The sequence below is a fragment of the Aethalodelphis obliquidens genome, unplaced genomic scaffold (assembly GCF_003676395.1).
Source record: "Aethalodelphis obliquidens isolate GAN/ISIS:26980383/991018 unplaced genomic scaffold, ASM367639v1 scaffold8, whole genome shotgun sequence".
NCBI lineage: Eukaryota > Metazoa > Chordata > Mammalia > Artiodactyla > Delphinidae > Aethalodelphis > Aethalodelphis obliquidens.
The window spans coordinates 51664553-51679251 of record NW_020837952.1 but is presented as its reverse complement, the minus strand read 5'-3'; the positions used below and the strand labels follow the sequence as shown (position 1 = coordinate 51679251).

Here is a 14699-nt window from a genome sequence, read left to right as displayed (position 1 = left end):
AGTTCTTCAAAAGATTAATCATAGAGTTAAAATATGACCAAACAAATCCACTCCTAGTTACATACACAAAGGAAATGAAAGCATATGTCCGTACAGAAACTGTATGCAAATGGTCACAGCAATGCTAATTATAATAGCCAAAAAGTAGAAACAATCCAAATATCCATCAAATGATGAATGGATAGATAGAATAAAATGTGGTATATCCATATAATGAAATATTATTTGGTAATAAAAAGAAATGAAGTGCTGACACGTGCTATAGCATGGAGGAGCCTTGAAAACATTATGCTAAGTGACAAGTCACAAAAGATCACATATTGTATGATTCCATTTATACGATATTTCCATAACAGTCAAATCTATACAGATAGAAGTAGGGTAGTGGTTGCCTAGGGATGGGGGGAGGGAGTTATGGGAAGTTGGGAATGATTGCTAGTAGGTACAGGGTTTCTTTGCAGGGCTATAAAAAAATTCTAAAATTGATTTGGTGATGATTATACAATTCTGAATACACTAGAAAAAAAATTAAATTATACACTTTATTTATTTATTTATTTATTTATTTTAGCGGTACGCGGGCCTCTCACTGTTGTGGCCTCTTCCATTGCGGAGCACAGACTCCGGAAGCGCATGCTCAGTGGCCATGGCCCACGGGCCCAGCCGCTCCGCGGCACGTGGGATCTTCCCGGACCGGGGCACGAACCCGTGTCCGCTGCATCGGCAGGCGGACTCCCAACCACTGCGCCACCAGGGAAGCCCAAATTATACACTTTAAATAGATGAATTGTATGGTGTATAAATTACCTCTCAATAAAGCCGTTTCTTAAAAAAATCAATCAAGACAACCAATTAATTAGCTCAGTCAGACAATTGTCATTGCATCATTAAGATAGTCAGACACACCAATCAGACATTTTTGACTCAGTCCTTTCCTTTGTCTGGATATGCTAACCGTCCCAAAATAGAGTATCTTACAATGGCAATCATTTATTTAGCTCATAAATCTGTGGGTCCCCTGGGTGGTGCTGCTGGGCTGATCTTTCTGGGCTAGTTCATATGTCTACAGTCAGCTAGTCAGTCATCTGGGGGCTGGCTAGTTAGAGTGGTCTCCACTGCAGTGATTCATACCTGCCTCACGTGATCTCTCCTTCTCCAATGGGCTAGCCCAGCTTTGTTCACATGGAGATAGTGGAGTTCTAAGAGGTTAAGTAGAAATCTGCCAGACCTCTTGAGCCCTACCCTGAAATTGGAAATTGGAACGCAGTCACTGCCACCACATGAGTTGGATAAGGAAGGTCATAAAGCCAGTCAGGATTCAAGGGGGTGGACGTATGTCCGTGAGAAACCACATTGCAAAGGGCAAGGTTACAGGAGGCATTAAATAATTGAGGCAGCTTTTGTAATCAATCTATCCCATAGTCTTTGGGGCCATAAATCTAGCTTTTAACTTAATATTAACCACTCATCTTACAGGTAGCATTGGCCACGTTTATTGCTTCTTCTTGCAAAAGAGATCAGGCATACTTGACCTTCCATCAGATTTCTTAGTTGAAATTAGATTTAAAACTTCTCTAGGCTACTTATTTCAAAAAAAAAATGTTAAGGTTAAATACAAAGAGTATAGTATTCCATACTTATTTGCAGTAGAAGTCTTATGATCCATGGATATAAATAAGGCAGAGTTCAAGCTACCACATACTAGAGAGATCTGAGATTTCTCAGAATTAAAAAGCTATTTAGGGGGACTTCCCTGGTGGCACAGTGGTTAAGAATCCACCTGCCAATGCAGGGGACACGGGTTCCAGCCCTGGTCCGGGAAGATCCCACATGACACGGAGTAACTAAGCCCATGCGCCACAACTACTGAGCCTGCACTCTAGAGCCTGCGAGCCACAACTACTGAAGCCCACATGCTACAACTACTGAAGCCCATGAGCCTAGAACCCGTTCTCTGCAACAAGAGAAGCCACCGCAATGAGAAACCCGCGCACCGCAACGAAGAGTAGCCCCCGCTCACCACAACTAGAGAAAGCCCGCACGCTGCAACGGAGACCCAACGCAGCCAAAAATAAATAAGTAAATAAATAAATTATTTAAAAAAAAATCTATTTAGGTAATACCTTCCTTGGAATGAAAACAGAGTACAGAAAATTCTTACATATCCAGTGTAATTCACCCATTCCAATCCGGTCAATTTATTGTGACCCCCGTGTAAGACACTGGGGATACAAGAAAGAACAATACCCCATCCTTTCCTTCCAGGAGCAGGTTAAGGTGAGAATAGGAAAAGAGAAGTTGCATTCTAGAATCCAGAGGGTGAGAGAATTTCAAGAAGGATAATGGCCAGTGAGCGGCACCAAAGGCATCTGAGAAGACGGCTAGAGTGGCAGTGAAAAGGATCCATTGGATTGGGCAGAGCTCATTCACTCTATAAATGTTAGCTGATTGCTTCTCAGCCTTTTGGCTAAGACCAAGTGTAGTATCTGCTCTTAGCAGTTTAATATAAATGTTAGTTGAGAAGTTACAATGTGCTTAGGCCCTGTGTTGAATGCTAGAACACAGAATTAGTTAAGTCTCCTGGATCTCAAAGAACAGGCCAGCGGGAGAAAATAGACATCAAAATATAGCAATACAGTGTGAAAAGGTGTTTTGATGGAGGTCATCGGCCTCCTTACAAAGTGTGCTTTCAATGGAAAGACAGCCACAGCAAGAACAAGACTGCTGCAGGATGGGTAATGAGGGAAAGATAAAGGTAATAATAGTAATTGAGGAGAAGAAGAAATCAGGGAGCAGCTTGAGGGCAAGGTTGAGTTCCGGGAAGTTTTCGGCTTGTTTTGTCTTTGCTTTTATTTTGGTATGTATTTTGCCCAAATTTCACAGTATGTTTGAAGGTTACCGGAAGAAACCAGTAAAAAAGAAGAGCTTGAAAGTAGAGGGAGGAAAAGCAATAGCATTGCCTCCTAGAAGGGAACTGGATCCAGGACACGTGAGGAGGATTTATTTGGAAAGGAGTGGGGACCACTTCTTCCTCTGAGCAGGAAGAAAAGGAATAAACTGGGGCAAGTGCTCATATTTTTTTAACCAAATATCTGAACCAGAGCAGTTTGGGTCACTTGGGGTCAAACAGAGGCAGTCTAGAGAGATTTACTTCGGATTCAAAAATATTGCCATTTCCAGTTATTTCTGAAGTTTACTGGAAGAACAAAACAGAATTATTGAAATTGGGAGCTTCCAGGAAAGCACTGACATGTGTTTGCTTATATATTCTTTTTCAGAGATGGATGTGAGGGAAGTTGAGAGAAATCATGGCAGCATGTCTCCATTTTCTTGGTGGGGTTAGAATAAGGTCATCTGTCGAGAGTAGCGGGGTGTAGTGAAGCAGGTAGCTTTCAGGAGAAAGGCAATGAGTCGGATCAACTGACACAAAGGTGGGAAAGGGTGCCAACCAGGGGTCATCTCCCCAATTACTGGGAACATCTGAAGAGGGATTTATATATTCTGGGATAGAGGCTAAACAGGTCATTCTGGTTTACGGCAAGCCTAATTAGGAAAGTTAATCAGATGCAAAATTATCCCAGTGAATTCCTGCGTTCCAAAGTTCAAAAGTTATGACTTGAGGGTTGCCCGCTCTTTTGGACCCTGTACGCTGCCAACTCTCCTCTGTTACTGCAGAGAACTGTGTTAGTGCCATAGAGTGTCTCTATATACAAATGTCTATAGACATGAGACAAGGCATGTCTCACTTTTCCTGGGTGCCACTTGTCTCCAGGCTAGCTTGTTGTCTTGAAAACAGTAGTACTTGTGTTTGTGCCTGGAAGAACCGCACAGCCAGACAAGAAGGCTACCAAGCCTTTGACGGTGTGTGAGTGATATGTGTACCGTCCTCATTCCTAAAACTACGTACTCTCCGTCTCCAAAACGTCAGCTCCAATACCTCTTATTAAAATATGCTTTCTTCTTTGCTACGAGCAAATAGTGGAGGGAGATAGCTGACATTTTTGTATGTTTTCCTTTCTTCCCAGTAAAGTTTAAAATGACTGTACTAAAAAAGACTCGCTGGCTACTTTATTCATAATCTTGATGTAGTTAAAAAAAAAAAAAAATCCCAGTACAGGTTTTGGAGTCAGACAGTTCTAGACTAGGAAGTCAGCTCTGTTATCTGGGGTCTGTTAGGTTTGCTGAGTGTCTGTTTTGTTCTCTGTATTACTGGGCTAACTATACATACACAAACATGTGCACAGTGTGTGTCAACAGACAGTAGAAAGATAGAGGATTGATAGAGAAAGGCAGACAAATATTAGAGATGATGATGGCGATGATGATGCAGATAGATAGATACTATGATAGACAGATAACAGACAGTGAAGGAGAGAGAGAAGAAGAAAAATGCACATGTAATTCAAAGTACACTAGTTAAGAGCACAGGCTCTAAACTGCCTAAATTAACTCCAAGATGTTTCCATTACTAGCTATGGGAACTTGGGAAAGTTCTGCCTCATAGGATGGTTATGGGGATTAAACTTAATAAGCCTTTAAAATCCCTCACCCATAGCCATATTAATAACCAATAGTTATTGCATGTCTATTTTGTGTCAGCGTCCAAGCTAAGCAATCTATGCACAGTAACCTGCTTAACTCTCCCAAGATCCCCATGAGGAAAAAACTGTCCCCATTTTCAGACGAGAGGATGAGAGTCCAGGCAGCATGAATAGCCAGGAGGTCTATGCATTGCCCAACTCTATGGCTGCCATCCACAAATGGAAATTAAGTAACTTGCCCAAGGTTATATGGGAAGCAAATAGTGGATCAATTACTTAAATCCAGGTACACCTAATATCTAAATAAATCTGTGTTTTTAACCCCTAAACACCTTCTACCATAAACACTATTTATTATGTCACCCAAATTAGGCTGGTTGAAAAATCAGTTTATTGTTCAGAAAGGTAAAGAAGAAGGGGCGAAAAAACTGTTGAAAAGATTATCTTGACACGTCTCCCTTTCTTCTCTGACCCTCCGTCTGGGGCACTGCACAAATTCCATTAGCAAGCCTACCAAGCCAGCTTACAGAGGATTTAAATTTTGTGTGTGTGTGTGTGTGTGTGTGTGCTTAAGCTCTGGTTGTTCCCTACTCTCGATTAATTGGGTGTGGCTTGTCCTTTGCAAATCCATCTGCCAATGTCCCTTATTTCCCAACCAGTAGCTACTGGCCACTCTTGCCTCTCTGTCCTTTAGTGTTTGCCAGGGAACAAAAGCCAACTTAAATCGTAGCCCTAGAAGATTTTAATTAGGAAGTCCGTGCGCTGTTCTCTTCCTGACAGATTCCATGGCTGAAGGTCCAGACCTCAGCACAATCAGAAGAGTGAAGACACTCACCAGCATTTAGATAATCCGACCTGGAATGGACACTGAAGGTACCAGCATGCAGGCTCCAGCTCACTCAGAGGTTGTCAGCATCTCACCCTAGCCTGCTCTTCCACCTGAGACTTCAGCCCACTTTTTTCCCCCTTCTTAGAGTCACCTCCAGATGACATATGTATGTGCACCAAAGGATTTAAAGCAGGGGAGTAACATAGCCAGACTTGCATTTCAGAGAAAAATCATCTGACAGAAGAATGGATTGGAGTAGGGACAAAACTAGAAAAGGGAACTGGAAAAAGCTATTGCAACCTGGCTAGAAGTCAGATTGAAAAGTAAAAATGGAAGGACAGGTATGACTCTAGACATACTGGAGGAATTTCCTTATATGACTTCCCCCATTTCTCCCATTTTGCCCCAACCCCAGGCTAGAAATAGTCTCTTTCTTCTCAGAATGCCTTTTTTTTATTGATAATTCTCTTATGGTCTTTACAATTTTCACCATCCATTAGAGCTTTACCTACCCAACTGGATTGATGCTTTTGATGACTGGGACTTTGACTGATTCATTTCCCCTCATTGACCCAGGTCAGAGTTAGCCATAAATAAATAAATTCATAGAATGAATTAATCTTTACAAGTTAGGAAAGAAAGATTTTGGCAAAGCCAATGAAGGGTAAACCTGAAAAGAGAGCTGTAGCAGTTACTATTGCTACATAACAAACCATTCCCAAAACATACTAACTTAAAACAGCAACCATGTTTTAGCGCTTACAAATTTACAAGTGAGATGGGTGGATCTGCTGACCTCACTCTTGTGTCTGTGGTCATCTGGCAGTCAGCTGAGGACTGACCAAGTGAGACAATTGTCAGCTGGGCAATGAGGACACCTGGACCACGTGTCTCTCATCATCCAGCATGCTAGCCTGGCTTGGTTCTCATGGTAGCAAGGCAAGATTCCAAGAGAGTAAACAGAAGTGTGGGAGGCCACTTGAGGTCTGAGCACAAAACTGGAACAATATCATTTCTTCTGTATCCAATTAGCCAAAGCAAGTTGCACAACCAGCCCAAATTCAAGAGGTAAGGAAATAGAGATGGGGAGACCTGACAAGTCACTGTTAAGGACATAGAAATAGGGAGGGGTAGATAACTGGGGGCATTTCTGCAGTGAATCTACCATGGGGAATTTCCAGACACAGTTTTGGTTGAGGCAAAATAATCCCTTATCAGCAGTGACCAAGAGAGAGATTTGCTTAATGATTACAGATGATGATAATGATGGTGATGGTGGTGCTGATGATGATTATAAAGATAACACATCACAAGATTTCTTCTCCATAAATCTCTTAGGTAAATAGAGATTTTGGGGGGATCCCCATTTTACAGATATGGAAATATAGTTTTCAAGCAGGGAAGTACCTTACTCAAGGTTATCTATCTACTGAGATAATAAATAGCAAAACTGGCAACAAACATACAGAATCACCTTATGGAATGTGGGACAGCTGGCTCGGGACCCAGCTACAGGGAAAATTTGACAGAGGTTTCCCTACTTGGCTGGGAACTGCAGACTTTTCATTTAGGTTTCTTCTTCCTATTGCATCATCTTTCTCTTCTCATCCCTCTTGACTATTCCTATTCCTGTTAAGTCTGTTTTTCAGATTTAGTTCATAATGTTTTATAATAAGACTCTTTCACTGCTTTATAGAGATATGGAGAGGATTAACACATCATTTAATGTTTTCAAAATGCCTTCAGCACCTTGGAATTAAACATGTCACGTGCAAATAAATAAATAAAGGCTTTAGAGTGGAGACATTGGTCTTCTCTGAATTATATGCTCAGAGCGTCTAAATGCATGCATGCACACAGACAGCTGAAAATCTGCTGATTCCACTAGACAGGGACCAGGCGACCCTAAAATTTGCTCTTTCACATGTGGTATTAGAAGGAAGAGGTGCAAAACAAAATTCCATCACCCACCACATTTTCTCTCTATATATGGAGGAGATGGAAATAAAGAAATAATGCTTTCCTTAATGTTTGTTAATGCAAGTACACACACACAGACACACACATATCTTTTTTTCTTTTTAACATCTTTATTGGAGTATAATTGCCTTCCAATGTTGTGTTAGTTTCTGCTGTATAACAAAGTGAATCAGCTATATGTATACATATATCCCCATATCCCCTCCCTCTTGTGTCTCCCTCCAACTCTCCCTATCCCATCCTTCTAGGTGGTCACAAAGCACCAAGCTGATCTCCCTGTGCTATGCGGCTGCTTCCCACTAGCTATCTATTTTACATTTGGTAGTGTATATATGTCAATGCCACTCTCTCACTTCGTCCCAGCTTACCCTTTCCCCTCCCCGTGTCCTCAAGTCCATTCTCTATGTCTGCCTCTTTATTCCTGTCCTGCCCCTAGGTTCATCAGAACCTTTTTTTTTTTTTGATTCCACATATATATGTGTGTTAGCACACGGTATTTGTTTTTCTCTTTCTGACTTACTTCACTCTGTATGACAGACTCTAGGTCCATCCACCTCACTACAAATAACTCAATTTCGACACACACGTAGCTTTCCTATTTTTTTTCATCCCCTCCTTTCTCTGTTCCCTCTCCCCAAAACTCCTCTACTTCTCCAGGATCCAATCAGCTGGTGGGTGACTGAGCAATGAGGGGGAAGTAGAGGGTCTGCTTTAAAATAGAGACAGAAGAAAGTTTGAAGCTTACAAGCAGGCAATATCTAGTTTATTAGCACGTTTTTATACTGATAACCAGTTTATTGATAACCTCTCTGGTTACTGCAGAGAGGGTTTCCACCCATGCTATCCAGTCCTACCTTCCTGACTCAGCTAAATATCCCCCTGAGAACTCAGCATGCATGGAAGCCTGAGGTTGGAGGGAAACTCTGGAACTCATAATTTAGCTGAAATTACATGTGGATTGAATATGCCTTTGTGGGTTTCCCTAAAACCACTTAAAACATCTTCTCTTTGGAAAATCCATTTCAAGTCCTAACCAAACTGATGTATGAATGGAGTTTCAGAGTAAAATTTATGGTTGTCAAGTGTCTGAATTTATACTCAGATAAAGCAAATCAGATGAGAAGAAGTCTCCAATGCACCCCTCCAACCACATGGTGCATTTTCAATCAACATTTTTAGAGCAGTTTTAGGTTCACAGCAAAATTAAGAGGAAGATACATGGATTTCCCATGTACTCTATGCCCCAACACATGCATAGCCTCCCCCATTATCAACATCACTCACCAGGATGGTACCTTTGTTACAACTGATGAATCTCTGCGGACACATCTCATGACCACCCAAAGCCCATAGGTTACACTGGGGTTCACTCTTGGTTTTGTACTTTCTACGGGTTTAGAAAATTTATAATGACATGTATCTACTATTATAGTATCCGACAGGGTAGTTTCACCTCCCTAAATCATGGTGCATTTTGGTGAATCATTTTTCCTTCAAGGCTGTTCTTGACTTTCATTTTGGCCAGATTAGAGGATTGGGCAGAATAACACATCCTGTGAGTGGCCCTAACCTCCACACAATATTAAATGAAACTAGGGATGAAAGATGTGCAAAGAAACAAACATGTACCGGGCATCTCCAGACACTGGTTAAATTTTGTTTTTCTGTGTCATCTCATTTAATCCCCCCTACCCTTCAGGGCTGGATATTTTTACCTGCATTTTACTTATGAAGTCAATGGGGCTAAATATCTTGCCTTAGGTCACTCACACAGCTCTTAAAGGACTGTAAACTCCTTGAGGACAGGGAAGTATCTCACTCGTCTTTATATCTCCCTATGCCTCACACAGGACCTGGCAGAAAATAGGCCTTCGGTACATATTTCTGAAGGAAAATTAAGGAAATGGCAGAAATAGATTTGAAACCCACTCCTCTCAGTCTCCAAAATCTTTGCATGTTTCTACTGAACCAACCTCTATGTGTATGTATAACCACAGAGTTTTCATCCTGGCATAGGAAATACCCAAACCTGAAAACCTGTTAAGCTATTTGTCGTTGTTAAGCTCCCTTCCTTCCTGAAAATGAAATATCATTGGAATCCATCTTCTTTGACAGTACAAGTACTTTTTACTCCTCTTAGACACCTGTATTCTCATTGCCTTTTCCTATTTCCAGAGCCAGGCCCTGAGCTAGAGAAATTCCCAGTAGATACATCCATGCTTCTCATAGAAAGACATTTTGAATAAGATCCTTGAATTCTTGGCAAATTACCTATTTAGTTTTCAGAACAATATACAGATAAGGAATTCTCATTTTGTTACTAATTAGGGTGTTGGACCCAACCCTACGAACCTCAACATGATCTTGCCCCCAGGCAGCATGTGGCACCAGCTTCCCACCCCTGTCTTCCTTACTCACTGAGCTTCCACCACAATGGCCCCCTTGCTTTGGACAAACCCACACTGCGTTAACCACAGGGCCTTTGCACTTACTGTTTCCTCTGCCTGGGTCTCTCTTCCTGCAGAAACTATGTTTCTCACCTCCTTACTTCCTTCTGGTCACTGCTTAAATGTCACCTTCTCAAGATGCTGTTCCTGACCACATGATCACAAATACCCTCCTCTACCTCGTCATTCTCTGTGCCCTTAACCTATTTGCTTTCTTCCCAGTACACTACTGACATATCACAGGTGGATTTGTTTATTATCTTTTTCTCTTTCTCCCACTAGGATGTAAGTTCTTTATTTGCTCACAGCCTAGAACAGTGCCTGGAACTTAATAGGGACTCAGTATTTTTTGAACGAATGAGTAAATGAACAAATGGAATCCTAATGGCATGGATGGCAAACACGTGTGACTGCACTCCCTTCTTCTGTGTTCATTTCAGGCCTCACTAACTTGTCATAGTAATCATTCCTGATAAACCAAGATAAGAGCCTCAGAATCCTTTCCACACAGCACTCCAGCCAGCAGCTACCACCTCACTGAAGTCGGCACTTGCAAAGAAATATATTAACCCTTCTGAGGCCAGTGTGGTCTTCTACCCTGGGGAACAAAGCTGGGCCACAGATCAGGCAGTTGGACCCTCATTTGTCCCTCTGGCTTAAGGCCAAGACTATACCCAGCCAAGTGGCTTATTCCTTTGTGTCGTAATTTCCACTAAGTCCACAACCTGGACCTCTGTCTTGCCCCTGAAGCATACTGGAGCTGCCTTGGATGGCTCACAATAGCAAATTGTGCCTTCTCTCTTCTCAAATCTGCATCCTGTGACTTCATTTGATAGCTTAAAAATAGCCATGGTGGAAATATTTACACTACAGAAACTAACAAGTGCTACAAATCGGGCTTTTTTTTAGGGGGGTGGGCAGTTGTTAGACCACTGCTTCACTTGCTAACTTCCTAGACCTTCTAAGTTCCAGTAACTAGGGGAAATGTGGAAAGCAAATACAAAGGGAATGTTTCTTTCCTTATCTAGAGCAGAAGTGGCCTAAGACACGCATGAGAGTCTTCCAGCCCAGGGCCCCAGTCTGGTTTCTGAGGGAGCTAGAGGTAAGGGAAGTAGAGCCCCCAAAAAGGAAGCAGTTTGGGTTACAGGAGAGACAAAGAAGTTAGCAGCTTGCCACAACAAGGAGGCCATTCACCTCTTTGTTTCTTCCAAGGAAACTCCACTCTCCATCCTCATAAGCAGCTGGTAACTTTGTAAGAGCCCCTCCTTCCAAGTGGGGAGGTGAGGTGTGAGTGAGGGAAGGGACCTGGAGAGGCTCTGAAGGGCAGCATTTGTCCAAGTGCAGTTTTTCTACGACTTGCATTGGAGTCCCCTGAGATGCCTGTTAACATTTTCATCACCATGGCACTACCCCACACACATGTGCTGATCAACTCAGAAAATGGTATTTAGAAAAATGCATTCCAATGAGCACAAGTGATTCTTCGTCTTGATAAAATGAAACAGACTCACTTAGGAAAGTCATTTAAAATGTACATATCTGGGCCTCATAACAGGATATACTGACTCAGCAGGTCCAGGGCAGGGCCTTAAAATCTACAGTTTGATGAAACATTACAGGTGATTTTGGTGCTAGTTCAAGTCAGACTTTGCAATAAACACAGATTTTCTTTTCTTTTTTTTTTTTTTCCCCTCACAGGATGAGCTTTTTTGAATTTCTAACTTCTTTGCCAGAAAATCTGGGAATTTTCATCAGACTAACGCTGCTAAACACATATTGGACACTTAATGTGAGCAGGCTTTGTTCTGAGCCTTTTTGTACAGATTACTTCATTTAATTCTCAAAGCAAGCCCACGAGGTGGAAATTTTTATTGCAGAAGCGAAAGCTATTATTTTTCCCATTTTACAGATGAAGAAACTGAGGCTTGGAGAAGTGAAGCCATTTCTATGAGGCCAAAAAGCTAATGAGGCAAAGCCAAAATTTACACCCAAGCAGTTTGATGCTAGGGCCTATACCCTTAATCATTAAGGATATTGCCTCCCAAAGACTTTCAGAATAAAAAGATTAAAAAATTAATTTAAAAACCTCACCAACTGAGCAAAAGAATTTTTTTTAATCCTAAACATTTCTCCAAAATGTCAAATTCCATTTTTATGGATTTTCCTCATATAGAAATCTGAACTAGTTAAAATAGATTTATATGGGTGGAAAGCAATCAGAATAATTGGTTTGAGTAGCACAAAGTAACCAATAAATTAGCTTGAGCATGACCTTTCTGAGGTGGCCTTCTATTTTGTTCCTATTCTCTGGCCCTGAATTGTCGCTCACTAATTGGTAGTTTGTTCTCAGTCGGGCTGCTGTTTCTGACACTGGGTAATGCATTATGAGATAATCTACTTTCTGTGACTTCACACAGTTCCCATGGCAACTGTCAATGCCATTTCCCTGCAGAACGGCTGCTTCATTTGTTCCAAATGTGTTGCAGGAATGTAAACATCTTCTATAAAAATGTTCTCTAAAATGACAGTCCAAGCAAAGGATGACATTTATATAATTACAAAAAGGAAACTATCTATAATTATCCGAACTTCTTTCCCCAGATTAAAAAAGGAGGGGTAGGATTTTTTTGGTTGTATTTTATTTTAACTTTTTTGTTTGGGGAAAAAAATAAGGAAAAGGTTTACTTAACAAGACTAAATTGAAGAGACACAACACTTCTGTGAAAAGACCTTGTTCGTTAAAGCTTTAGTTCATTAAAGTCGAGGTGGCAACATTTCTAGAAGGAAGATATCCATCAACCCAACCACCCCAAATGCAAGGCAAGTGCTCACTGCAAGCATTGCCTCAGATGACCTAGACATCTTGACATTCAAGATTTTCTTGGTCGATGGAGAGAGTTCTTTATTTTTAATTCTTTCTGGCTAGCTATCTGTGTCCTCAAAGTGAGCTCCTGAGAAATTTCTCCAATCAAAACTTCAAGATGAAATCCCAAAGTGAAGAAAATCAGCATCTGGATTTTTTTTAATGCTTTACTGAGGTATAATTGATATACAAAAATCTGCACATAGGGCTTCCCTGGTGGCGCAGTGGTTGAGAGTCCACCTGCCGATGCAGGGGACACGGGTTTGTGCCCCGGTCCGGGAAGATCTCACATGCCGTGGAGAGGCTGGGCCCATGAACCATGGCCGCTGAGCCTTCACGTCCGGAGCCTGTGCTCCGCAACGGGAGAGGCCACAACAGTGAGAGGCCCACGTACTGCAAAAAAAAAAAAAAAAAAAAAACCACAAGCCCAGCAAAAGACTGAGATTCAATTGGAAGTTTATAGACTGTTCCCCCTTCTTCATACCTTAGCACCACATCAACAGGGTTGCAGTAAAATAACAGTGGGTCACAGCTAAAAGAGCCGCAAGACACAGACTCTGAGAAGGAGTACTTAAGGAAGCCCAAAGTCAGGAAGAGAGACACAAACAAGGACACTAATGAATTTGAAGCCTCTGGCACCCGTAGCTACAGCAAACATTAAACAGAGTCCAACTTCTAGCCAGATTAACATATCCTTACACTAAAAGTCTGCTTACCCCAGCTCCTACTACCTGATACCACACATCTGGCTTGCAGCAATAATTATGAGGTAGGGCAAAAGGCAAGAAAAACCATCTGAAGAGACAAAGCAATCATCAGAACTAGACTCAGATATGACACAGATGTCAGAATTATCTTTCAGAGAATTTTAAATAACTATGATTGATATATTAAGGGATCTAATGGAAAAAGTAGACAACATTCAAAAAATAGAAGGCTAATGTAAACAGGTAGAAACTCTAAGAAACAATCAAATCATGCTAAAAATCAAACACAGGAATAGAAATGAAAGATTCTTCCAGTGGGTTCATCAGTAGACTCGACACAGGCAAGGAAAGAATCAGTGAGCTTGAAGATAGTTAATAGAAACATCCGAAAATGAAATGTATACAAAGAGAAAAAAAGAAAGGGAAAAAAATAGAGCATCCAAGAATTGTGGGACAACATCAAAAGGTGTAACATACACATAACTGAAATACTATAAGAAGAAAGAGAGAGTGAAACAAAAGAAATATTTGAAGCAATAATGGTTGAGAATTTTCCAAGATTAATAACACCATCAAACCACAGGTCCAGAGAACACCAATAAGGATAAATGAAAACAAAAACAAAAATATTAAGACATTCATATTCAAACTGCAAAAAGACAAAGAGAAAAATCTTAAAAGAAGCCAAAAGAAAAATACACTTTACCTATAGAAGAACAGCAATAAGAATCACAGGGGACTTTGCATCCGAAACCATGCAAGAGAGAAGACAGTGGAGTGAAATCTTTAAAGTGTTGAAAGAAAAAAAATCATCAACCTAGAAATCTATATCCAGCAAAATTATTCTCTAAAAATAAAGGAGAGGGCTTCCCTAGTGGCGCAGTGGTTGAGAATCTACCTGCCAATGCAGGGGACACGGGTTCGAGCCCTGCTCTGGGAAGATCCCACATGCCGCAGAGCAACTAGGTCCGTGAGCCACGATTACTGAGCTTGCGCGTCTGGAGCCTGTGCTCTGCAACAAGAGAGGCCGCGATAGTCAGAGGCCCGCGCACCGCGATGAAGAGTGGCCCCCACTTGCCGCAACTAGAGAAAGCCCTCGCACAGAAACGAAGACCCAACACAGCCATAAATAAATAAATAAATAAATGAATAAATAAATGAATGAATGAATGATCCACGCTTTAAAAATAAAGGAGAAATAATGACTTCTCACACAAACAAAATTGAAGGGATTTCATTGCCAAAACACTTTTCCTATAATAAATGTTAAAAGAAGTTGTTTAGGCAGTAGGAAATTCTTTTTTTTTTTTTTTTTTTTTTTTTTTTTTTTTT

At 41.1% G+C, this 14699-nt stretch overlaps 1 pseudogene; it reads left to right on the top strand.

Annotated features, from left to right (window-relative positions):
* Nucleotides 1–2447: 2447 nt before the first annotated feature.
* On the top strand, nt 2448–2557 carry LOC113621370 (uncharacterized; annotated as a pseudogene).
* The last annotated feature ends 12142 nt before the right edge of the window (nt 2558–14699 follow it).